This window comes from Pongo abelii, chromosome 6 (genome assembly GCF_028885655.2).
Source record: "Pongo abelii isolate AG06213 chromosome 6, NHGRI_mPonAbe1-v2.0_pri, whole genome shotgun sequence".
Classification (NCBI taxonomy): Eukaryota; Metazoa; Chordata; class Mammalia; order Primates; family Hominidae; genus Pongo; species Pongo abelii.
Genome location: NC_071991.2, coordinates 19,940,570 through 19,968,517, shown reverse-complemented (window position 1 = coordinate 19,968,517; position 27,948 = coordinate 19,940,570). Strand labels below are relative to the sequence as shown.

At 41.9% G+C, this 27,948-nt stretch overlaps 1 protein-coding gene and 1 long non-coding RNA gene across 7 annotated transcripts in view; one reads left to right on the top strand and one right to left on the bottom strand.

Moving 5' to 3' along the window:
- Positions 1-27,948, top strand: part of CALN1 (calneuron 1) — a 625,214-nt gene that overhangs the window by 530,577 nt on the left and 66,689 nt on the right. The window lies entirely within an intron of this gene.
- On the bottom strand, positions 1,294-9,883 carry LOC129060614 (uncharacterized). 2 transcript variants are annotated; one of them, XR_008527415.1, is made up of 4 exons: positions 9,738-9,883; positions 9,326-9,625; positions 2,136-2,262; positions 1,294-1,591 (listed from the first exon to the last, which is right to left on the bottom strand). It is a non-coding gene; the product is annotated as an uncharacterized LOC129060614 (long non-coding RNA). The 2 variants fall into 2 exon arrangements; XR_008527416.1 differs by having other exon boundaries at positions 9,550-9,625.

Sequence of the window (27,948 nt, the reverse complement as noted above, 5' to 3'; positions counted from 1 at the left end):
GGTGCCGTGGCTCATGCTTGTAATCTCAGCACTTTGGGAGGCTAAGGCGGGAGGATGGCTTGAGCTCAGGAGTTCGAGGTCAGCCTGGCCAATATGGTGAAACCGTGTCTCTACTAAAAATACTAAAATTAGCTGGGCATGGTGGCACATACCTATAGTCCCAGCTCCTCAGGAGGCTGAGGTGGGAGAATCGCTTGAACCTGGGAGGCAGATGTTGCAGTGACCTGAGATCACACCACTGCACTCCCGCCTGGGCAACAGAGTGAGACTCTATCTCAAAAATAAATAAATAAATAAAAATAAATAAAGCATATAGTAGAGACAGACACAAGAAAAAGTTAATGATAAACAGTCATTTAGTAGACAATAAAAACCCAGCAATCTGTGCAGTTGTTGAAGGAATGACATTAACCGTCTCTGAGGACACAATTTATTACAACATAACAAGTTATGTACAGAAGAGCAACATTGAAACTGCAAGCAAACAATACATTCTGGTACTAAGTTAAAATAAGGACAGATTCTGCAGAGCTTAGAATAATTTCTGAAAATGTTTAGAATGAAAACACTCTTGCTCTTAAAATGATAAACTTGAGGTAAAGGGCATTGACTCACTTACTGAACACCTACTATGTGTCAGGTGCAGGAAAAACATCTGCCCTCATGGAGGGTGCATGCTGGTGATGGGGATAAGTCAATCATGGGTATTACTTTCAGGAAGATCAAATGTGCAAACAATCAACCTCTGAATAAACTAGCAAGGGGATAAATCAATGATAGACCTACTATGTCCAACACAGTAGCCCTGAGCTACATATGGTTATTTAAACTGAACTTAAATTCATTTAAACTAAATAACAGTAAAAGTTATCTTATTGTGTTAGCCATTTTCAAGTGCCTAGTAGACACATGTAGCTAGTGGCTACCATGTTGGACAGTACGGAATGATCATTTCCATCATGGCAGAAAGTTCTGTGGATGGTCCTGATCGAGACTATGGTAGAAGATGAAATATACTATGGTAAAAAGCAGATCTGGAAAGGACAACAGGCCATGTGGGGAACAGGGGAGCTGACATTTGCATAAATCTGAGAATCTCTCTGAAAAGGTGATATTTGAGAAAAAACGTAAGAGAGGAGAGTGAGTGATGGGAAACCAGAGGAGAGTGATTGATGGGAAACCAAAGAAGAGTAAATGATGGAAGAGCATTCCGGGAGTGGGAACAGAAGGTGCGGATGTCCTGAGGAGGAGCCATCTGGCGGTGGGAGTGGGGGCAGGTAGGAGGCAGTCCAGGAACAGCAAGGAGTTTTTATTTTTTGTAGAGATGGGGTCTCACTCGGTTGTCCAAGCTGGTCACAAACTTTCCTGGCCTCAAGTGATCCTCCTGACTCAGCCTCCCAAAGCACTGGGATTACAGGAATGAGCCATGGTGCCCGGCCTGGAGGTGGCAACTTGATGCTTTTTCCCAGTCACATTCAGCTGTGTGGGTGCAGGTCTGGAGTAAGTGGAGGGCTGGTTGTGTCCAGTTTTTGTTTGAGAAAGCCCTACAGGCTACAGATACCGGGGAAATGAGGCTTGATGATAATTCATGCTAATTGGAAAAAGAGGTCAGCCAGTGTTAGCGAAAACATAGGTTTTTTTTTAAAGCTCTTTTATTCATTAAAAATGTATCCTGTATAATTTATGTTCAGCTGGGTCTTGCTAAAACAAATAAATAAAACTGTATTTAATTAGCTACAATATTTACATTTCAACACTTAATGAGCTAACAGCTATTAAAAGATTTTGTTCTCTTAAGTAGATTGAGAATCTCCCTGCCTCCCCGCAATTTTGCTTACCTTTTTTTCTTTTTTCTTTTTTTTTTTTTTTTTGCTTAATCATTCCTTCAACAGGTGCGTGTTGTCAGACAGTTGAGGGCCCAGAAATCCCCAAAACGGAAGGAGAAACTGAATATGTAGAAAACACGTCCCTTGCCTATAGGAAGTATATGGTGGAACTCCAGAATAGAATAAGCATTAAAAATAGAATTCCACCTAGTGCTAAGCAGTCTTTTCTCTCCACCAATCATGCAAGGCCAACCCAACTGCCCACTAATTAATTCAGAATAAGTAAAATACAAAGTAATGAGACTTAACCACATTTTATGCTTCGTTATTTGCCATTTTATCAGTGTCATCCTTGATCCATTTTCCTCCTCAGTATGTTTCTATTGATCTCGGTTGATTGGTGATATGCCTATTTCAAATGGAGCTTGCTGTTCTCCTAATTGTAAAAGTAACAAAGACTCATTATCAAAATTTTGGAAAATGTTGAAAATTTGGAAGGAGGGGAAAAAAACAATTCCACTATTCAAAGACAGCCACTAATTGTAATATATTATCTTTTTAGCCTTTTCTCTTAAAAATTAATCTCCAATTACGAGTCATTTCAAACATACCGACAGGTATAAAAAGTAATTTACAAACAACCCAGATGAACAGTTGTTAACATATTGCTATATTTACTTTAGAGCACTTTTTTTTGAGATGGAGTTTCTCTGTTATTGCCCAGCTGTAGTGCAATGGTGCCAATCTTAGCTCACTGCAACCTCCACCTCCCGGGTTCAAGGAATTCTCCTGCCTCAGCCTCCCTAGTAGCTGAGATTACAGGCACATGCCACCATGCCCAGCTAATTTTTGTATTCCTAGTGGAGACGGGGTTTCACCATGTTGGCCAGGTTAGTCTCAAACTCCTGACCCCTTAGGTGATTGGCCCGCCTCGGACTCCCAAAGTGCTGGGATTACAGGCGTGAGCCACCGTGCCCACCACTCTTTGTTTTTTAACAAATAAAATATTACAGATGCAGGTAAAACCCATCCCCACTCCTCATCGTTCCTTTTCTCCCCAGAGGTAACTACGGCTGTTGGAGATTTCCTGTGATGTGCTAAGCAGTGCCCACCTGGGTTGGTGTCTTGGTTTTGGTAATTCCAGGAAACCTGAGGAATCTGGTCTGCAAAGCTGAGGCCCACCCCAGGGAGATGGTGACCCCTCTGCTCTACTCCCCAAACGTGATCCTGCAGCAACCTGCAGTCTCACTCACCTTTCTGGGGCATCTTCCAACTGTATTACATGATTCCATTTTCTCCTTCAAACAACCCGATCAACCCGAAGAGTAGAGTGCAAAACGTACTACTTCATGAATATTCAGGTATATACATTGTGTTCCAAGAATGAAATTAATCCCAGGTTAAGAGGGTGGCAGAGTAGTACTGTTTGCCCACTCTAGACTTCAATTCACATTAAAAAATACCGATTACCTGCTAGGTTTTACATGAAGAAATACCAAAGGGCAAATATAACAGTATTAGAAACCAAGGCTGAAAGTTGACCATAAGCCAGTATTTAAAGGAGTGTTTGGCTGGGCGCGGTGGCTCAAGCCTGTAATCCCAACACTTTAGGAGGCCGAGGCAGGCAGATCACCTGAGGTCAGGAGTTCAAGACCAGCCTGGCTAATATGGTGAAACCCCGTTTCTACTAAAAATACAAAAAATTAGCCAGGCATGGTGGTGCATGCTTGTAATCCCAGCTACTCGGGAGGCTGAGGCAGGAGAATCCCTTGAACCTGGGAGGCGGAGGTTGCAATGAGCCAATATTGTGCCATTGTACTCCAGCTTGGGCAACAAGAGCGAAACTCCGTCTCAAAAAAAAAAAAAAAAAAAAAAAAGAGTGTTTTTTCCAGGTCTTGAAAAAGTTGACTGTATTCTCTGCTATACAGATCTCCAGCAGCTGTATATGTAGACCCTTATGGGAGAGTTTCTCATCTCCCATTTTAGGAGAGGAGAAGCACTCTGTCCCTGCCCCCATTGTGGTAGTGACTCACTGAGGTTGTTAAAGTGAACATAGCTACCTCACCCAACTTGTTCTTAAAAAGGAGACCATGGAAGCTAAGAGGAAATGAGTCAGATGACAGTTTGGTCAGCTGAGCCAGCCTCTCCTGGTCTCCTTCCTGGAGTCAGCGTATATTTCAACAGGAACCTCTATTCTTAGGCTACAAACACAGCGATTGAACTCTTATCACTTTATATCCTCTTTTACTATTAATAGGGCAAACAGATCCTTCCCAGATATGGTTTCAATCTGTGTCCTCGAGCAAATCTCACGTTGAATTATCATCCCCAATGTTGGAGGTAGGACCTGGGGGGAGGTGATTGGATCATGGGGGTGGCCCTTCATGAATGTTGTAGCCCCATCTCCTTGGTGCTAGTCTTGAGATAGTGAGTGAATGAGTTCTTATCCCAGCACTTTGGGAGGCTGAGGCAGGTGGATAACCTGAGGTCAGGAGTTCGAGACCAACCCGGCTAATGTGGCGACACTCTGTCTCTACTAAAACTACAAAAATTAGCCGGGCATGGTGGCGGACATCTGTAATCCTAGCTACTTAGGAGGCGGAGGTAGGATAATTGCTTGAACCCGGGAGGCGGAGGTTGCAGTGAGCCGAGATAGCACCACTGCACTCCAGCCTGGGTGACAGAGCGAAACTCCGTCTCAAAAAAAAAAGTGTGTAGCACCTCCTCCCTTCTCGCTGTTCCTGCAGTGTGAGACGTCTCACTTGCCCTTTGCCTTCTGCCATGATTGGAAGCTTTCTGCAGCCTCTCCAGAAGCAGAAGCCTCCGTGCTTCTTATATAGCCTGTGGAACTGTGAGCCAATGAAACCTCTTTTCTTTATAAATTACCCAGTCTCAGGTACTTCTTTATAGCCATGCGAGAACAGGCTAATACATTGCCCCTCTTCCGAATTATACTGATTCTAGGATGGGGATAGACTTTGTAAGCATAAATATTTGAAAGCATAAATAAAGCCAAAAATAAATGGTAATAGATTTGAAAACAAAAAAGAATACTTTTATACATTGAAAGACCGTACATTAAAATAAATAATGAAAAAGGAGATATGTCTATCATAGATATTTAAAAACATAAGTGGACTGTTTTTAATATGTAAATAGTCCTCATAAATCAGTAAGAGCTGAGTCAGAGAAGCCTTCAGCTACCTGTAACCAGCAAGCCTGCTTTTGGCATGGCTCTGTTCACTCTTACAACGCTGACACAGCTGTCAACAAATACTGTGGGTCTTTGATGGTTAAAAAGAAAACCAAACAAATGAACAAAAGGAGTATTCTAAAAGGCAGTCCCCAGCCGGGCACGGTAGCTCACGCCTGTGATCCCAGCACTTTGGGAGGCCAAAGTGGGCAGATCGAGGTCGGAAGATCGAGACCATCCTGGCCAACATGGTGAAACCTCGTCTCTACCAAAAATACCAAAATTAGCTGGGCGTGGTGGCGTGTCCCTGCAATCCCAGCTACTCGGGAGGCTGAGACAGGAGAATCACTTGAACCCGGGAAGTGGAGGTTGCAATGAGCCGAGATTGCACCACTGCACTCCAGCCTGGAGACAGAGCTAGACTCCGTCTCAAAATAAATAAATAAATAAGTAAAAAGGCAGTCCCCATCTCTCCCACAGCATACCACCAAATGGATTCCAACCTACATGTGGTCAAATTCTGGTGGGTTGATGTTCCTGTCATTCCCCTAAGAACATTTTGATGTATTTTATAGTTTACATGCTGTTGTGACTGGCCTCTTTTTTCCCTCATTTCCTGACAGACTCCTTCTGGTGTATAAGATAGCTGTTGATTTTTATGTTTATTTCCATTCCAGATCATACTCTATCAATTTGAGTAATGCTGCTGTAAATGTCCTTAGTGTTTTTTTTTTTTTTGAGACAGAGTCTCGCTCTGTCACCCAGGCTGGAGTGCACTGGTGTGACCTTGGTTCACTGCAACCTCTGCCTCCCGGATTCAAGCGATTCCCCTGCCTCTGCCTCCTGAGTAGCTGGGATTACAGGCATGCATCACCACCCCTGGCTAATTTTTGTATTTTTAGTAGAGATGGGGGTTTCACTATGTTGGCCAGACTGATCTCGAACTCCTGACCTCAAGTGATTCACCCGCCTCGGCCTCCCAAAGTGCTGGGATTACAGGCGTGAGCCACCACACTCGGCCTGCCCTTAGATTTTCTAGTAGATAAATTATCTGCCAAATTTTCTCCTTTTTCAAATAACAGACCTTTTTTCCCTATTTCATACCTCTACTATATTGGTTTGAAATTCTAGAATCATGCTAAATTATTTTGAAGTTGAAAAGCATCCTGTGTCATCCCCTGAGTTTACCTGGACCATCTCTAGGTTTGGGGGTTTGGTAGGATGTTGACTGGTAGTTTCAGTTAAATATTCTCAAGCATGTGGAGTACTCAATTCATTCAATTATTAGCTTGCTAAAAAGCTTACAATTCAAAACCAAATATTGCATTTTATAAAATCTCTTTCCAATATCTATCAATGATCCATATGTTTTTTACCAATAACATATGGATTATATGCTACTTACTTTACAGTTCCATGTAAAACAAATAGCAAAAATGGGGAAATGTCTATAAGATTTATTACATATATAATATGTATATTGCATAATATACATAATATAGCATATGGAACAGATAATAAATATATAATATTGCATGTATAATATATAATAAACATATAAAATTGGCCTGGTATTGGCTAGGCACGGTGCCTCATGCCTGTAATCCCAGCACTTTGGGAGGCTGAGGCGGGTGGGTCACGAGGTCAGGAGATCTAGACCATCCTGGCTAACATAGTGAAACCCCGTCTCTACTAAAAATACAAAAAAAATAATAGCCGGGCATGGTGGCACGTGCCTGCAGTCCCAGCTACTCAGGAAGCTGAGGCAGGAGAATGGCATGAACCCGGGAGGCAGAGCTTGCAGTGAGCCAAGATCACGCCACTGCACTCCAACCTGGGCGACAGAGCAAGACTCTGTCTCAAAAAAAAGAAAAACAATTTGCCTTGTATTTAACAATTTTTGCATTTCTCAGAAAGCTGCTATTCGTATACTTTTGTGTTTTATTTGCTACTCTTTCTAAAATTGGTAATTTTTATTTGACTTTTTTCACATAAATATTAACTTAGGAGCATTTGTCACATCATTAAATATCATTCTGCAAAACTAACTTTAAACTTTTTATTGACTCTAATGTATAATACATAAATAAAAATGCACAAATCCAAATGTATAGTTAAAGGAATTTTAACTATAAATAAACTCAATACCCTTGACTAAACAGCACCTAGATGAGATGTGAAATATTACCAATACCCCAGAAGCCACCATGTGTCCTCCCAATTGACAACCCCCTCCAGGGTCAGCCATTGTGACAAAGCTATGTTTTAATGCTCCATGATGAGTGAAGGGGAAGATTAATAGCAAATAAAGCCAAGGAGATAGGGAAGAACCAGATAAGGCTTTGAGAACTGTATTAGTCTGTTCTCACATTGCTATAAAGAAATACCTGGGACTGGGTAATTTATAAAGAAAAGAGGTTTCATTGACTCATGGTTCTGCAGGCTGTACGGGAAGCAGGGCAGCATCACCTTCTGGGGAGGCCTCAGGAAACTTACAATCATGGTGGAAGGCGAAGGGGAAGCAGGCGCTTCTTGTATGGCCAGAGCAGGAGGAAGAGAGAGAGGAGGGAGGTGTCACACATTGTTAAACAATCAGATCTTGCAATAACTCACTCTTGCCAGGGCAGCACCAAGGGGATGATGTTAAACCACGAGAAACCACCCCCACGATCCAATCATCTCCTCCAGACCCCACCTCCAACACTGGGGATTACAGTTCACCATGAGAATTGGGCGGGGACACAGAGCCAAACCATATCAAAAATCAGATTTTATTGGTGCATTTATTTTCTTGCTTGCTTGCTTTATTTCTTGCTTTCTGTCTTGCTTGCTTGCTTGCTTTTTTTTTTTTTGCTTTTTTTTTTTTTTCCTTTTTTTGAGACAGGGTCTCACTATCATCCAGGCTGGAGTGCAGTGGCGTGATCTCGGCTCACTGCAACATCCACCTCCCAGGCTCAAGAGATTCTCCCACCTCAACTTCCCAAGTAACTAGTACTACAGGTGTGTTCCACCATGCCTGGCTAATTTACATATTTTTTGTAGAGACAGAGTTTCACCATGTTGGCCAGACTGGTCTCAAACTCCTGACCTCAAGTGATCCTCCTGCCTTGGCCTCCCAAATTTCTGGGATTACAGGCATGAGCAACCACACCTGGCCGGTGCATTTATTTTCTATCATTGTATAATAGGTTGCCACAAACTTAGTGATTTAAAACAATACAAATATATCATCTCTCAGTCTCCATGGGTCAGGAGGCTTAGGTGGGTCCTCTGCCTGAGAAGCTATTTGAAGGCTGCAGTCAAGGTGTCAACTACACTGGGATGCTTTTTTGGAGCTCAGGATTCTAGTCTTAAGTTCATTCTAATTTGCGATCAGAATTCAGTTCCTTGTGGCTCCAGGATGGAAGTCCCTGTTTTGTACTAGCTTTGGGCCAGAAACTACTCTTAGCTCTTAGAGGCTGGCCATGAATCCTTGCTGTGTGACCCACACAGGCATTTCACAGTGTGCACATTTGCTTTCTTCCAGGCCAACCAGAGCCCGGGTCAGAGACCTCACCCGATTAGGGCGGGCCCACCCAGTGTACCAACCATTTCAATCAACTCAAAGTCAACTGATTTTTAAGCTAATCATGGGAGTGATATCCCATCCTCAAGTGAAGGAGGTTATAGAAGACTGTGGGTAATTGGAGATTATCTTAAAATTCTATCTACCACAGAGGGAAGAAAAAAAATATATATATATATATATATATATTCTATTTGCAATAAGAAGCTATTTGAAAAATTGTAATCAGGGAGGGAGGATCTTATTTAAACATTAAAAATCACTGTCCTCAATAGAGAATCTGTAAAGAACAAAGCTAACTGGATGCTTTGCAGAGAATAGGGGAATAGGACTTTGACTTTAGTAATTGGTAGAAGTGGAATTAAAGAGCTCAACTTGGGCCATGCTAACTTTTAGATTCCTGTTCGATGCAGACATCCAGTGGCAAATTCACAGTTAGCTATGCGTGCATGGAGCTCAAGAAAGAGAGAGAGCTGAAAACATAGATTGAGGAATCATCAGTCAGGATAGAATGTCAACTTCCCAGACTTCATGAGAACACAGGGAAGAGATGTAGACAGGCTAGAGGATTGCTTCAGGTGCCATGATTGCTGGCCTTATACCTCTTAATCTTACAGTCAGTTGTGTAGACAGACTCCTGCGTGGAGCCTTCCCAATAGTAATTCCGTTGTTTTGCAGTGTGTTTTCTATGGTATCAAGCTAGTTGCTTGTATGGGTGTTTTGTTGTTATTTCTTTCTTACTTTTTTTTTTTGAGATGGAATTTAGTCCTGTTGCCCAGGCTGGAGTGCAGTGGCATGAACTCGGCTCACCACAATCCCTGCCTCCCAGGTTCAAGCAATTCTCCTGCCTCAGCCTCCGGAGTAGCTGGGATTACAGGCGTGTGCGACCACACCCTGCTAATTTTTGTATTTTTAGTAGAGATGAGGTTTCACCACATTGGCCAGGCTGGTCTCGAACTCCTCACCTTGGATGATTCGCCTGCCTTGGCCTCCCAAAGTGCTGGGATTACAGATGTGAGCCACTGTGCCCGGCCTTTTTTTCTGAGAGAGAGAGAGAGAGAGAGGGTCTCACTCAGTTGCCCAGGCTGGAATGCAGTGGTGCCATCATGGCTAACTGCAGCCTCCATCTCCCAGGCCCAAGCAATCTCCCCACCTCAGCCTCCCAAGTAGCTGGGACACAGGTGTTCACCACTATGCCTGGCTAACTTTTCTCATTTTTGTAGATATAGGGGTCTCCCTATGTTGCCCAGGCTGGTCTCAAACTCCTGGCCTCAAGTGATCCACTCATTTCGGCCTCCCAAAGTGCTGGGATTATAGGCGTGAGCCACCACGCCCAGCCATTGTTGTTTCGTCATAGTGCCCCTATTGAAGTTCGTTCTTGCCACATTCAACTAACTTGGATTATCTTGTCATTACATGGGATTTCCTCTTCTCTGCCCACTTGCTGGAACTGGAGGGCACCCTGTCTCCTGAATTTCTGCCCATTAGTAGACTGTCATCTTGAGCTGATCCACTGGAATAGTAAGTAACCATAGTGCCTTACTTAGAAGAAACACTGAACAAAATCTGGGAATTTAAATCCTGGTCAGGATAATGTATCTAAAGATGTGAGCTTATCAAGATTGCTTGAATCTTCCCAGCAATTACAGTAGTTTTGTCTTTCCATTCTAACTCAGCATCTGTATTAAGCTGTTCTCATGCTGCTAATAAAGACATACCCAAGACTGGGTAATGCATAAAGGAAAGAGGTGTAATGGACTCACAGTTCCACATGACTGGGAGGCCTCACAATTATGGCAGAAGGCAAAGGAGAAGCAAACTCATGTCTCACATGGCAGCAGGCAAGAAGGCGTGTGCAGGGGCCCCTTTTATAAAACCATCAGATCTTGTGAGACTTATTCACTATCACGAGAACAGCGTGGGAAAGACCTGCCTCCATGATTCAATTACCTTCCACTGGGTCCCTCCTGTGACATGTGGGAATTATGGGAGCTACAATTCAAGATGAGATTTGGGTAGGGACACAGCCAAACTGTATCAGCATTCTTGGGCCTTAACAGCATACCCTAGTATCTCCAGCATGTGCTGATCTTAATTTCAGCCACACCCTAGATTTTTCAAAGGGGAGTAAGCCTTGAATCCCAAGCTGCTTATAGCAGGTACCTTTGCAGATTTATGAGAGGCTAGTTCTTCCTGAGAATTAGGCTCAGGATTCTCTGTCCAGCCAAAAAGGTCAAGGAAAGATCAGATGGCCACGTCTAGAGAAAGTTAGTTGCTAACCTTTGAGGAACCAGGCACAGCTCACAAACTGGCAGCTTAAGGTGAAGCTTCCCATTCCCTGCTTCTGCCTGTCTTGTATGGTCAAGGATTTTCATCTAAGTAGACGGGCAGCCCTGGAATTCTCTAAGGAAACTGAAAAGGACCTGAAAAGGTCTACACCAGGCTAAAGTAAAGTCTTTAAAGCAGGAAATCCAATCAACATGTTTTGGATATTACTCTCTCTCTCTCTTTTTTTTTTTTTTTTTTTTGATAGAGTTGCACTCTTTCACCCATGCTGGAGTGCAGTGGTATGATCTGGGCTCACTGCAGCTTCAACCTCTCAGGGTCCAGCAATCTTCCCACCTCAGCGTCCCGAGTAGCTGGGACTATATAGGTGCACACCACAATGCCTGGCTAATTTTTGTCATTTTTTTTTTTTGTAGACACAGAGTCTCACTATGTTACCATGCTGGTCTTGAATTCCTGGTCTCAAGGGATCCCCTTGCCTCGGCCACCCAACATGTTGGGATTACAGGCGTGAGCCACCACATCTTGCCTGGACATTACTCTTGAAAACAGATTTGATAACCTATGAGATCTTTCTGAGAGTGGGGTCCAAATCTGAGTTTCCCCTGACACTATTAAATAACACCAGAAGGGATTAAAAAAGAGATTTTGTAAGGACAAGAAAATTAAGTGAAGAGACCAATTCGAAATGAGGGGTAGAGTAATACATTTCTTGAAGTCAGGGAAGGTGTCTCTCTTTTTTGCATACTCGGTTTGGTGCCCAAAACAAGTAGATGCTCAATTAATGTTTATCGGTTAGCTTATACTTGCATAAGCGTAACACACACACACATACACACACACACACACCCCACACCACACCACGCCACACCAGTTTGCTTTACGCACGCAAATGGCATTCAGGGTTCAGTGTTAAGCATGCATGTCTCCGTGCATCTCTTGGAGAAATAAGGAAAGAGTGTCTTCTCTTCTTTCCTTGTTCTGCCTCTCTGTATCTGACCTAAATGGTCCTCTTTGAAGATCCACACATGTTAAGTTAATAATGTGGGCTACTTTGAACTAAATGGTTCCCTTTGTCATTGTTGGTCTCCTGATCACAGAGCATTCCCCGTGGAATCATCATCTGCCTATAAATGTCCCCTCAGCAAATGTTCTTTGTAGCTTTGGTGAGAGGAGCACCACCCAGGGAGGATTCAGGCATTAATCATTCTTGGCAGAGTGCTCCCTGGAAGTTTACTCTAAAGACTCTTCCTCGCTGCCTGTTTTCTGTCTTTCACTTTCAACTTCTCTTGGCAGTGGTAGGTGGCCTTAAAGCCTTGCAATGTGACATTGACCTGGTGGTCCATTGCTATGTAACAATGTCATGTCATTTTTTTATGGGGCATGTCATAACTATTAGTGTTGTTGTTACCGCAAAGTGGTGCTGATTCAGCCCCCAAGAGAGAGTTTTTGGATCTCGCCCAAGAAAGAATTCAGGGCGAGTCCATAGAGTAAAGTGAAAGAAAGTTTATTAAGAAAGTAAAAGAATAAAAGAATGCTCAAGGCTGGGTGCGGTGGTTCATGCCTGTAATCCCAGCACTTTGGGAGGCCAAGGCGGGAGGATCACGAGGTCAAAAGTTCAAGACCAGCCTGGCCAGCATGGTGAAACCCCATTTCTACTAAAAATACAAAAATTGGCTGGGCATGGTGGCACGTTCCTGCAGTCCCAGCTACTCAGGAGGCTGAGGCAGGAGAATCGCTTGAACCCAGGAGGCGGAGGTTGCAGTGAGCTGAGATCACTCCACTGCACTCCAACCTGGGTAACAGAGCGAGACTCCTCAAAAAAAAAAAAAAAAGAAAGAAAAGAAAGAATGCTCAATAAAGGCAGAGCAGGGCTTTCCCGAAAGGAGGAATGCACCCACCCTAGGTACAATGCTTGTTTATACAGGGTAACAAAAATATCATGGGAGATATGCTCTACTACAAGGGTTTGTAATAAAGGGTTAATTTTCTTAATTACTATAATTGCAAGAATTGATATTATTATCTTTAAAACAAGACTAGGAATGCTCCTGTTCTCAAGATATTGGGATATCAGGACATTCCTGAGTTTGGGTCTGTTTGGTAAATGTTATCAGTCTGTTCCCTTAATCATATACATCTGGAGGCTAAGAATACCTAATCTCCTGGGAATGCAGCCAAGTGGGTCTCAGCCTTATTTTACCCAGCCCCTATTCAAGATGGAGTCATTCTGGTTCACACACCTCTGACACCGTGTCCACATGGGCTCAGTTAAAAAGAACTAACAATGATGGATTTTCCATCCTACAGCTTATTCATATACACCATGCAGCAGGGCCACATTGCCAGGAAGGGCAACTTTTTGTTTAGTCTCTGGTTTGATATCCTTCATTGCTATAGATTCTTTCAAGTTTGGAATGAGCAGAGGATACAGGAGATCAAATGAATTTGGAGTGTACCTGGATACAGGAGTCCACACTTACAGTCTCAAACTCATATAGCCAAGGGTCATGATGTCAACTGGAGGTTGAAGGAGAAACAGAAGTTCCTAGAGGCCTCTGACGGGAACAACCCATACACGTTCCTTTCAAAGACGGCATAAAGTGATAGAAACACATCAACATGAAGAGTGGCTTAGCCTGACTTGGTGTCCAGAGGTCAACAGACAAATAAAAAATGATGCCCCACAGTGGCTGTAATCCCAGCACTTTGGGAGGCTGAGGCGGGCAGATTGCTTCAGGTCAGGAGTTCGAGACCAGCCTGGCCAACATGATGAAACCCTGTCTCTACTGAAAATAGAAAAGTTAGCCAGATGTGGTGGTGCATGCCTGTAATCCCAGCTACTTGGGAGGCTGAGGCCTGAGAATTGCTTGAACCCAGGAGACAGAGGTTGCAGTGAGCCGAGATCATGCCGCTGCACTCCAACTTGGGGGATAGAGCAAAACTCTGTCTCCAAAAACAAACAAACAAACAAAAAAAGAAAAAAGACAAAAAGAAAAATGATTACCCAGCAGAGGACCCCTTCTACTCTGAACTTGTTCAGTTTACATCTGTGAACTCAAAATACCCGAGACAGGTCTCAGTCAATTTAGAAAGTTTATTTTGCCAAGGTTAAGGACCTGCCCGTGACACAGCCTCAGCAGGTCCTGATGATGACATGTGCCCAAAGTGGTCGGGGCACAGCTTGGTTTTATACATTTTAGGGAGACACGAGACATCAATCAATATGTGTAAAATGTACATTGGTTAGGTCAGGAAAGGCAAGACAACTTGAGGTGGGGAGGGGGCTTCCAGGTCATAGGTAGATTCACTCTTTTGAATCTCTGATTGGCCTTTCACTGAATACACAATTTACACATGAAAGGAGGGCAGAGTCACTTATCTCTTAGTCTGGCTTAGTGAAATAATAGGGCGGGAGAAGCAATCAGATATATATTTGTCTCACATAAGCAGAAGGATGACTTTGAGTGCTGTCTGTCCTCTGTCCATAAGGAATTTCCACGTGGGCAAGGTGGGCAAATTGTGAGGGAGGTCTGTAGCTTTTTTTTTTTTTTTTTTTTTCACTCTTTGTAGCTATCTTGTGTAGGAACAGAATGGGAGGCAGGTTTGCCTGACATAGTTCCCAGCTCAACTCTTCCCTTTGACTTAGTGATTTGGGGGTTGCATTAGTCTGTTCTCACACTGCTAATAAAGACATACCCGAGATTGGGTGATTTATAAAGGAAAGAGGTTTAATTGACTCACAGTTCAGCATGGCTGGGGAGGCCTCAGGAAACTTACAGTCACGGCAGGAGATGAAGCAAACATGTCCTTCTTCACATGACGGCAGGAAGGAAAAGAATGAATGAAGTCAGGGGAAAGCCATTTATAAAACCATCCGATCTAATGAGAACTCACTATCATGAGGACAGTATGGAGGTAACCACCCCTATGATTTAATTACTTCCCACAGGGTCCCTCCCATGACACGTGGGGATTATGGGAACTACAATTCAAGATGAGATTTGGGTGAGGACACAGCCAAACCATATCAGGGGTCCTGAGATTTATTTGCCTTTTGCACATCTTTTGTGACATTTTTATCATCTCCTGATTTCTTAAGTGCCAGGATTCTGCAGTTCTTTGGCCCACTTCCTGGATAATAGAAATATAGAATATGCGGCGTTCCCAGGAACGTGATGTGCCCTTTGGAGTCTCTGAACCATGAGGGACTCAGCTATTTCTCATTATGCCTTTTTTCCTTTTCTAATTATTGTTTTATATTGTCATCAGACATCTTGGTTTAAGATACCTTGGTCCTTGGGCCCTCTCCCATGGAAGGAGTAAATTGAACAGTTTAATTTACACTAAAATTAATGAAGGATCACAGAGCCCTTGCCTGGGGCGATTGGCCAATGCCACCTCTGCAGCCTCAACGCTGGCCTGATTAAGTGAGCGTGGGCAACTCCACCGAGAGAACAGGGGGAGGAGAGGGAAGGGGAGTCGGTGAGACAGCCAGTTGTCTGGAGACAGGATGAAGGATGGATGTGGGTAAATCTCCCCTGATGATTTTCTAAAGGAGCAATCCTTTGAAATGCCCAAGGCAGCAGTTCTCAGCCAGAATGTGTAAGAGCCCTGACAGCACTTCCAGCCCCTCAGTTTAAACTCCTTTGACTCACAGGGTGAATTTCCACTTCTCAAGGGTCTGACACATTCCCTATATTGAATTCTTAGCTCTGAGCAATATGACAGTGCCAGAGGCGGGAAGACGCAGAATGAACCTGTCTTCAAAAATCTAATATTTAATAGCCATATAAGATTCCAGAATATGGAGACACCAAAATTCACTTAGCCCATTTGTGAGATTATTTAACTCATGTCCTTTGTATTAATTACAAATAATTGTGATAGATATTTTTGACCTACATCTTTGTTTGAATTTCTGATTCTTTTTTAAAAGAAGCGTGGTCCATTTGAATAACACATAGTTTCTACACTTAGGCCTGGACAAATTTACAGTTTGCACCACATACACATGCACACACACACATACACACATACACACACACACCATGAGGTTGTCTACAGTTATTATTGTTATTTCATTTTATTTTATTTTTGAGACAAAGTCTCACTCTGTCACCCGGGCTGGAGTGCAATGGCACGATCTCGCCTCACTGCAACCTCCGCCTCCCAGGTTCAAGTGACCCTTCCACCTCAGCCTCCTGAGTAGCTGGGATTATAGGCATGTGCCACCAAACCCAGCTAATTTTTCTATTTTTAGTAGAAATGGGGTTTCACCACATTGGACAGCCTGGTCTTGAACTCCTGACCTCAAGTGATCTGCCCACCTCAGCTTCCCAAAATGCTGGGATTATAGGCATGAGCCACCACACCCAGCCACAGTTATCATTTTTTATTTGGACATACATGTATATTCTTGGGAAAACAAATATAAAAATACAGAACAATGGAAAATGAAGCGGTTAAACAGTATGATCTATTTTTTCCAGATGTTTTACCTCCACATCCAGATGTATATGTTCGTATATATACATACACGTAATAAGTAATATTTTTAAATTCTGAAAATATCTTTGACTCTAAAATATATCATCAAAGATATTAACCAGGTGTGGTGGTGCACACCTGTAGTCTCAGCTACTGGAGAGGCTGTGGCAGAAGGATTGCTTGAGCCCTGGAGGTCAAGACTCCAGTGAGCTGTGATTGTACCACTGCACTCCAGCTTGGGCCACAGAGTAAGACCCTGTCTCAAAATATATACATACAAAATATTTACATTAAAGTTAATGAAGGATTGCAGAATGAACAGCTCAGGAGTTTGAATATATGTATATATGTACATTTATAAATATATATATGTATATTTATAAATATATATGTATATTTACATATATATCACCCCAGGCAAGGGCTGTATATATGTATGTATGCATGTATATATTTGAGAGTTCCAAATATATATATGAAAACTCTCAAATATATATATACATGTCTTTAATATATTCATATATATTTGAAACTCTCAAATATATACATATCTACATATACAAAATACATACATACATAGAGACCCTGTTTCAATGTGTATATATATGTGTGTGTATATAATGTGCACGCACGCACACATAATATCAGTTGAAAAAGTGCCTTTGGAGCAAGACCAAAATAAAATAAATGAAAAAGCACTGCATTCAATGCACATGTAGTCAGGACTCTTAATGCCCACTACAGAAATCAACTCTGACCAATTTAAGCTGAAAAGAAATGTATTCTAAAACACTGGGTAGCTCACAGAGTTGCTAGGAAGGCTGGTGGGTCAGACTTGGAGAAGGCATAGGAAATAAGTGAGGTATAGGGTAGCTAGCACCATAGTCCAAATGCCATCACCAACAGCTACAGCGAGACCCTCACTGCCACTGGGGGACTGAGAGTGCCCACTAGGGACCACGACACTTTGGGTGCTGCCTAGGGTCAGACGGAACCTCCAAAACAGCTTCTTTGCAGCCCTAGCTCCAGATTGAAAGGCTGGGGTGCTGCATTTGAATTGCCAAGCCTGAGTCACATGCCCATATCTCAGTTGCATGGGGGATAGTGACATTTATGGCCTTTGGAGCTTCTAAGTTGAGGTGGGGGATACTTACCAAGGCTCTTAAGATGAAGCATCACCCAGTGTAGAAAGGAAATTTGGGTGCTGTGTGTCTAAAACTGAATGTCACATTTCCACTAAAGCAGTCATTGTCCAGTGTCAGCCAAAGCATCCCCTGGAAAGCTTCACGAAACACGGACTCCTGAGCTACTCCCCTTGATTTAGTAAGTCAGGCTTGAGACCTGCAAGTTTGCATCTATAATCAGCACCTGGGTGATGCTGCCAGCCCATAGGCCACACTTGGAGAACGACCCTAGGATGCATATTTATTTTTCATTTCACCTTAGCATGCATTGATGCATACACTTCCATATCCCTTTCTTCTTTATTAGCTCAAAGTTTGAGTTTAAGCTGTGTTCACAGTTAGTATGAAGCATGTTCTAAATCACTTTCAGCCATTGGCAGTTCTTCACACAGAACCTCAGAATAGCACAGAGCTTTTCACAGTTCATAACCCTTGTCCAGACAGGGACTATGTCCAGCATCGTTTTGAATTGCAGCATAATTTTGAGATGTATCAAAGAACTGTGAGATTTTCTGCTTCTTAATGTTTAAGGGAAGCCGTGATTTATTTTCTTTGTTTAATTGAATTAAGCTTGGCTTCACATTATATCGTTTTTCTTGGGAAATGAGCCCGAAGCTTCTGACAGTTATCACCCACTGAGTGACAGACATTCACAGTGAATGAATCAGCTATGTGGCTTCTCCAAATCTGAAAATTTCTGTGATCTTTCGAGAGAGTTTGGCAACTTCAACTGCATCTAATTGCCCTGTCTAGCATGAAACTGCGAATCTTCAAAGTGACTTTTTATTGTTACTTTGTAGTGTACACTTTTTCTTGGTTTTACTTAGGAAAATTATTTGAAATAGGAAAAAGAACAGAGTCCTTACAGCAAACATGCATGTAACCACAATGCAGAATGAACAAACATCACCAACTTGCTATAATTGCTTCTGACCTTTTCTTTCCTCTTAAAATAAATAGCACATTCCTGATTTCATTGATATCTCTTTTATATGCCATTTCAGTTTCTTTCTCTCTCTCTCTCTCTCTCTCTCTCTCTCTCTCTCCTTTCTCTCCTTTCTCTGTCTGTCTTTCTCTGTCTGTCTTTCTTTCTTTTCTTGTTATTTTTTGAGAAGGAGTCTTGCTCTGTCACCGAGGCCGGAGTGCAGTGGCATGGTCTTAGCTCACTGTAACCTCTGCCTCCTAGGTTCAAGAGATTCTCCTGCCTCAGCCTCCCGAGTAACTGGGATTACAGGCGCCTGCCACCATGCCCGGCTAATTTTTGTATTTTTAGTAAAGACAGGGTTTCACCATGTTGGCCAGACTGGTCTGGAACCCCCCGACCTCAGGTGATCCACCCGCCTTGGCCTCCCAAAGTGCTGGGATCACAGGCATGAGCCACCACGCCCAGCCTGTTTCTTTCTCTCCATTCATTTTCAGAAACACACACTGTCAATGGTTTGGGGTGTTTTCTTCTAGCCCATGTTGTGTAAAGACTTTTTAAAGCAAATATCAAGGATCCAAATTTAAGTTAAAATTCTACCATCTGTTTGGCCTCTACCTCAAACCCCTACACACACACACAAATTAATTTAGGCTGATCATACTCCCAAAAGCATAGAAATATGTGGATTGTGGAAGAAAACAGAGTATCTTCACAATTGGAGGTAGACAAAGGTTTCCTGGACAGAACATGAAAATCACAAACCATTAAAAAATGGACTCATGGACTTAATCAAAATTTAAAACTTCAGGCCAGGCACAGTTGCGCACTCCTGTAATCCCAGCACTTTGGGAGGCCGAGGCAGGCAGATTACCTGAGGTCGGGAGTTCGAGACCAGCCTGGCCAACATGGTGAAACCCCGTCTCTACTAAAAATCCAAAAATTAGCCGGGTGTGGTGGCACACGCCTGTAATCCCAGCTACTCGGGAGGCTGAGGCAGGAGAATTGCTTGAGCCTGGGAGGCAGAGGTTGCAGTGAGCTGAGATCGTGCCACTGCACTCCAGCCTGGCTGACAGAGCGAGACCCTGTCTCAAATAAAAAAATTAAAAAAAATTAAAATTTCAGAATGACAGAAGATTTCAGTTAAACAGGAAAAATAATTTCGAAAGATCTATCATACATGTGAAGACTCTCAATAAAGATACATTGTATACTTTAAAATTGCTGAGAGATTTTAAATGTTCTCATCACAAAAACTGATAAGCAAATGAGATAATGTGTATGTTAAATAGATTGATTTAGCCATTGCATAATGTATACATATATCAAAACATCACATTAGACGCCATAAATAATAATATATACAATTTTTAATTGGCAATTATATAAATAAAATTTTAGAAAATATTTTCAAATTTAGTTTAAAATCCAATTTTAAAAATAACTTTTTAGACTGAGTGCAGTGGCTCATGCCTGTAATCCCAGCACTTTGGGAGGCTCAGCCAGGAGGATTGCCTGAGCCCAGAAATTAGAAGCTGCTGTGAGCTGTGACTGCACCACTGCACTCCAGCCTGGGTGACAGAGTGAGATGCCGTCTCAAAAAAAAAAAGCAAATAATAATAATAAGTGTTCAAACTTCAGCTCTCTAACAGGAACCACGAAGAATAGGAAAAGGCAAGGCACAGATTAGGAAAAAAATATTTTCAACGTATGTATCTGAGAAAAGAGTCGTAAGCAGAATATATTAAATATATTTTAAAAGTCTCACAACTCAATACTATAAAAGACAAACAATCCTGTAAAGGTTGTACTCAACATCTAGTTATTTCATAAGAGAAAATATACAAATGGCTAATAAGCACAATCAATATAAAGATGTACAACATCATTTGTCTAGATAAATTACAAATTAAAACAGCTGTGAGTTACCCACTTCTTGCCCAGAAAAAAAGTTAAGCTGAAAAGACTGAAAATACCAAATGTTGGCAAGGATGTGGAGTAAATGAGATTCTCAGACATTACTGAGAGGAGTGTAAAATGTTACGATCACTTTGGAAAACTCTTTGGCAGTTTCTGTATTCTTTTTTTTTTTTTTTTTTTTTTTTTTTGAGGCAGAGTCTCTTGCTCTGTCACCCAGGCTGAAGTGCAGTGGTGCAATCATGGTTCACTGCAGCCTCAAACTCCTGAGCTCAAGGGATCCTCCCACTTCAGCCTCCTGAGTGGCTGGAACCACAGGCACAAGCCACCATACCCAGCTAAGATTTTTTTTTTTTTTTTAGAGACAGGGTCTCACTATAATGCCCAGGCTGGTCTCAAACTCTTGAGCTCAATCTGTCTTCCCCACTTAGCTCCTGGAAGTGCTAGGATTAGTAGGTGTGAGTCACTGTGCCCAGTCGGCAGTTTCTTATAAAGCTAGATACATACTTGTTCTTTAACCCAAACATTCTTCTCCTAGGATTTTCCCAAGAGAAGTGAAAACATATGTCCATAAAATGATGTGTACAAGATTGTTCATGGAGTCTTGATCATAATAGCCACAAACTAGACACAACCAAATGTCAATCAACCAGAGAACAGACAAACAAAATTGTGGTGAACGTGTGCAATGAAGTGCTGTTCGATGACAAAATGGAATGAACTAATCATGTTCTAATGACATGGATGAATATCGAAACCATTCCACCTGGCTGTGAGGATTCTGCCTTCTTGCAGAACCTCATTTAGATCCTCCTCTTGTGTGGTCCATAGACTCTGCCTCCTGTCCCTCGGGTTCTGCAGGGTCGTTAAACCACAGCTTCCAGGCACCAGGCTTGGGCAGATCCTCTCAGGAAAAAAGCCAGCTCTGAGCTCTCCCTTAATTAACTGCTTGTTCTTAATGTCTGCCCTCTGGAGTTTTCTTCCTTTCTTGTCGGTTCACAGACACATTTGTTTGTTTGTGCACTTTTCTGCATCAGGGGTAGAGAGTTGCATCTATTATATTTCTCCATTTAGGGTAGGACACCATCTTAGATCCATGCAAAGCCTCTCTCTTACTTACTTGTTTGTTTGCTCATTTGTTTATTTCCTTTTCTCTCTGTTTCCCACTCCTATTCCACCTCTATTCCTATGGGCAATTATCCAGAGGATTTTAATGTGTGGCTGTTGGTGCAAAATTTGCATTTTTGCTTTTAGTGAATATATATATGTGTGTATATATTCATATATATGTATATATATACTTTTTTTTTTCTTTTTTGAGACACGGCCTCACCTGTTACCTAGGCTGGAGTGCAGTGACATGATCAAAGCTCACTGCAACCTCTGCCTCCTAGATTCAAGCAATTCTGGTGCCTCCGCCTCCCGAATCGCTGGGATCACAAGCACCCACCACCATGCCTGGCTAATTTTTGTATTTTTTTTAGTAGAGATGGGGTTTTGGCACGTTGACCAGGTTGATCTGGAACTCCTGACCTCAAGTGGTCATCTCGGCCTCCTACTGCACCCAGCTGTATATGTGTGATATGTGTGTGTGCGTGTGTGTGCGTGTGTGTGTGTGTGTGTGTGTGTGTGTGTGTGTGTGTGTGTGTGTGTGTTTGAGACAAGGTCTCTCTCTGTCGCCCAGGCTGGAGTGCAGTGATGCAGTCACAGCTCACTGTAACTTGGGTTCACGCAACCCTCACACCTTAGCCTCCCAAGTAGCTAGGACTACAGGTGTGCACCACCGTGCCTAGCTAATCCATTTTTTAATTTTTATAGAAAAGAGGTCTGGCTATGTTGCCCAGGCTGGTCTTGACCTCCTGGCTTCAAGCAATCCTCCCATCTTAGTCTCCCAGTGCTCTGGGATTAGAGGCATGAGCCACTGCACCAGGCCAATATTGCATGCATATTTAATGTACATAAATGGTATTCTGTTTTTTCATTCATTTATCAAATATGTATTGAGTACTCATTATGTGTCAACCACTACTTTCTGCCTAGGGATAGTAGTAAACAAAATTCGTAACATATATTTTATTCTGTTCTTTATTTTATTCACTAATCTGTGTTTTTAAGAGCTAATTGTATTGTTCTGTGTGCATTCACCTCATTACCGCTACCTGCCTGCCAAATATCCAACTCTGCAGAGCTAACCAGCCACTGTTATTACTTTAGTATAGATCCTTCCAGAATCTATAACCTCCCTCCTACAAAAAATACACTATTTTGTTGAGTGATTTTTTCTTTTTCCACAAATAATATCATAGTCATTTAGCATTCTTGCTTTTCATTTCACTCAAGAGAATGTCAGGCCGGCGCAGTGGCCCATGCCTGTAATCCCAGCGCTTTGGGAGGCCAAGGCAGGTGAATCATCTGAGGTCAGGAGTTCGAGACCAGCATGGACAACATGGCAAAACCCCATCTCTACTAAAAAAATACAAAAATTAGCTGGGTGTGGTAGTATGCGCATGTAATCCCAGCTACTCTTGAGGCTGAGGCAGGAGCCTCTCTTGAACCCGGGAGGCAGAGGTTGCAGTGAGCCGAGAATGCGCCACTGCACTCCAGCCTGGGTGACAGAGCAAGACTCCATCTCCAAGAAAAAACAACAACAAAAACAGTATGTCAGTATATTAAGCACTCAGATCTCTTAATATATGGCATAGATTCCATGTAAGGATATTTTCCTTAGTTTTCCTAATGATGGACACTTGATTCCAGTACTTTTTCCTTTCACAAGAATCCTTCAGGTAACATATGTGTTCTTGCCTCCATGCACACAGGTGTGAGGATTTTTTCTAGGAGAGATTCTAGGAAGCAGAATTGCCAAGTTGTAGGCCATGCACATTTTCAGCTTTAATAGACATTGTCATATCACCTTTAAAAGTTGCCAGTACGGGCTGAGTGCAATGGTTCAATTCTGTAATCCCAGCGCTTTGGAAGGCCTGGGTGGGAGGATTGCTTGAGGCTAGGAGTCTAAGACTAACCTGAGCATCATAGACCCCATCTCTACAAAACAATGACAAAGGTGTGGTGGCATGTGCCTATAGCCCCAGCCACTTAGGAAGCTGAAGTGGGAGGATCCATTGAGCCTAGGAGTTTGAGGATGCAGTAAGCTATGATTGCACCACTGTACTCCAGCCTGGGCAACTGAATAACATCCTGTCTTTTTTTTAAAAAGGTACTATAACAATATAGAAGACCTTTTCTTACTAAATTCTCTCCAACCCTCAATACCATCAAATGTGAATGTTTTGCTGCCAACTAGATAGATTTAAAATAGCATCCTGTAGTTTTAAGTTGCATTTCCCTGATTACTAATAAAGTTAAACAAATCCTAACAAAATTCTCATGGAATCGCTAAATTGATCCTAAAATACATGTGGCAAAAAAAAAGGAAGATCCAAGATTGAAAAAGAACAAAGAGTTACCAAATATCAAGACACACATATACCTGTGCAGTACTAGCCATAAATAAAATAGAGTCTACATCAATGGAATGGACTGGGAGTCCATATATATGCCCAGGTCTACATGGGAATTTAGCGTGAAACTTGTGCTAAATCACTTGGGCTAAGGATGGGATATTCAATACAATTGGGGCAACTGCCTATCTATTGGAGATGTAAAAAAGCTACATGCTCACCCAGCAGCACTTATAAAAATAAGCCACACATAGATTAAACACACATAAGAATTCTAAAATGGTTAGATGTAAATAGAGTGGACTATATTTATACCATTGAGTTAAACACCTTAAGACACCCATAGCCAGAAGGAAAAAACAAACAGCTTTGACTAAATGCAAATTTTAAAAACCCCACATGGGGAAAGCCGCCATAAAAAATTAAAAAAGAAACTACAGACCAGGAGAAAATGTTTGCAGCATTCACAATAAACAAAGGACTAGCATGCAAAATATATAAAAGGAGTAAAAATTTAAAAAGAAAAGGTGGACAACCCAAGGATAAACTGAATAGTTGATTGATGAGCTTTCCAAGTTTGTTTTCTGTAACCTGAGTTAGAGTTTCAGCATCATCGATATTGGACTTCATAACTTCCTATGTCATTTTTTTCTATTATGTTTTAATATTATTAAATTTTTTCTTTTCTTGAATTCCCTTTTTTCTCAACCTAAGAAAATTCTATCCCAGTCTTCGATGATCATAGCTCTTGTTTCATAGGTAATATTGTGTGTGTGTATGTGTGTGTGTGTTTCATTGAGAACACAAAACAGATGGCTTTTAAGCTTTTTTTCTGTAATAACCCCTTTTTAGTGTTATTCTGTACGTCTACAAAGTATCCCTCCTGTTACAGTGCAGACATTTTCTTTGCAATATTCTACGGGGTTTTATTTTCCTGTTTATCCTTCAAAGAAGAAAGGTCTACCGTAGTTTACAAATACCAGGACACAGAATGGCTGGTGCTTCTTGGTCTTCCTCTTTGGTCTTCTGGATGTCAATAGAATTCCAAACTTGGTTCTTGAGCAGAAGGGGCCATTCAGTGTAAGTATGGGTGGGAGCATCATATTTGATTAGTAAGCACAGATGTGATGCAGTTCTGCGGGGATACTTTCCCATCTTCTGACTGTGGGAGTGTTCCTCACATCTGGCTAATCTGACACAGTCTGAACAGTTCTTTACAATTCTTTAAAATTGGCGTTCTCAAAGTACCATTCTCCCACAGTGCTTTCCTGACACCAGTTTGACTTCTGCAGTGGTGAATTTTACGTGTTACCTTGACTAGACCACAGGGTGCCCAGATATTTGGTCTAACGCTATTGCGGGTATTTATGTGAGGGTGTCTTTGGATGAGATTAATATTTACATCGATAGACTGAGTAACACAGCTTGTCCTTCCTAATCTGGGTGGGCCTCATGCAGTCACTGGAAGGCCTGAATAGAACAAAATAGAACAAAAAGACTGACTGGCCCTTCCCTGGGCAAGAGAGAACTCCCCCTGCCTGACTGCCTTCCAACTGGGACATCAGTGTTTTCACGCTGCTGATAAAGACATACCCAAGACTGGGTAATTTATAAAGAAAAAGAGAGTGAATGGACTCACAGTTCCACTTGGCTGGGGAGGCCTCACAATCATGACAGAAGAAAAAAGGCACTTCTTACATGGTGGTGGTAAGATAGAATGAGAGCCAAGCAAAAAGGGAAACCTTTCTTTTTCTTCTTCTTCTTTTTTTTTTTTTTTTGACAGAGTCTCACTCTGTTGCCCAGGCTGGCATGCCGTGGTACAATCTCGGCTCACTGCAACCTCTGCCCCCTGGGTTCAAGAGATTCTTCTGCCTCAGCCTCCTGAGTAGCTGGGATTACAGGCATGCACCACCACATCTGGAAATTTTTGTTTTTGTTTTTGTTTTTAGTAGAGATAGGGTTTCACCATGTTGGCCAGGCTGGTCTTGAACTCCTGACCTCAGGTGATCCACCCACCTTGGCCTCCCAAACTGCTAGGATTACAAGCCTGAGCCACTGCACCCAGCCAGGAAATCCTTTATATAACCATCAGGTCTCATGAGACTTATTCACTACCACAAGAATAGTGTGGGGAAACCACCCCCATGATTCAATTATCTCCACCAGGTCCCTCCCACAACACATGGGAATTATGGGAGCTACAATTCAAGATGAGATTTGAGTGGGGGACACAGCTAAACCATATCACCTGCCTTCAGGCTTCCTCTCCCTTTAAAGGGAATTCACCAAGAGAAGAGACTGAAACATGGGCTCTTCCTGGTCTTCAGCCTGCCACCCTTTGGGCTGGAACTACACCATCAGCTCTCTTGGGTCTCTAGCTTGCCACCTCACCCTGCAGATCTCGGGGCTTATTAGCCTCCATAATGACATAAGCAATATATATATATGTGTGTGTGTATATATGTGTGTATATATATAATATATATTGTATATATATTATATATGTGTGTATATATAATAGATAGTATATATATTATATATACTGTGTATATAATAGATAGTATATATATTATATATACTGTGTATATAATAGATAGTATATATATTATATATATTGTGTATATAATAGATAGTATATATATTCTATATATACAGTATATGTATATATAGAATATATAGTATATATATTCTATATATACAGTATATAGAATATATAGTATATATATACTGTGTATAGAATATATAGTATATATAATATATATACAGTATATATATAATATATAGTATATATATAATATATATACTATATATAATATACAATATATATACACATATTTATGTATATATAATATATACATATATGTATATATAATATATACATATATGTATATACACATATTTATGTATATATTGCTCATATATATGTATATACACGTATATATATTTATATACATATATGTATGGATTTTGTTTACTACTATCCCTAGTAGGCTATATGTATATATAGCCTCCAAGTAGACAGGTAGATAAATAAAACCCCACAGAATATTGCACAGAAAATTTCTGCACAATAGAAGGAGGGGTACCCTGTAGAAGTAAAGAAACTGTAAATGGGGGTAAACAAAATACTTGATATATATGCATATCTATATCTATCTGTACACATACACATGCACACACATACACACACATATTTTTATCCTATTAGTTCTGTTTCTCTGGGGCACCCGACTAGAACAGCTTCCCAAGGAGCAGTGTTTGGTGCCTTTCCTGCTCAGAAGAAAACTGCGGGCTCCTTTCTTCCTCCTGAAGAATCTGTGTCATTATTTCATGACCATGGACAGCGCCTTAGCCTGGCCACAACCTCTGCCTGGCTTCTCCCAAGTCTCTGCTGATCTCTGTAAAATAAGAGAATCAGAATGGCAAAAATTACATCACTTAAGGGGTTTCAGCTTTCCCAAACTTTGGCATCAATATATATTCAATGAGAAGTGTGTTTTGCCTCACAGGGCGATTCTTTGTTGGTGTATCCTAAATGCTGCAGTCAGTCAGGTGCTGGATGTTCAACCCTCCTTTGGTGTGGTTTTGTTATGCAAAGTGGGCAGAAGAAGATGAAATCCAGGAGGAGAGTGTTAATCTTTTATTTTTTTTGAGACCGAGTTTCGCTCTGTCCCCCAGGCTAGAGTGCAGTAGTGGAATCTCGGCTCACTGCAACCTCTGCCTCCCAGGTTCAAGTGATTCTCCTGCCTCAGCCTCCCTACTAGCTGGGATTACAGGTGTGCACCACATGCCCAGCTAATTTTTGTATTTTTAGTAAAGACGGGGTTTCACCATGTTGGCCAAGTTGGTCTCAAACTCCTGACCTCAAGTGATCCACCTGCCTCAGCCTCCCAAAGTGCTGGGATACAGGCATGAGCCACTGCGCCCAGATGAGAGTGTTAATCTTAACCCAGGAAATCCCTGGTCAGCCCTAGAAGTGATGACCAGAATCAACTGGATTCTGGGTGCTGGGTACCACCCAGAGTCTCTGGACGGGGCCTGAGTGTATCTATTTCTAAGAAGTTCCCCAGCCATGCTGATGAACCTCTGCATTAGGGTTCAGGG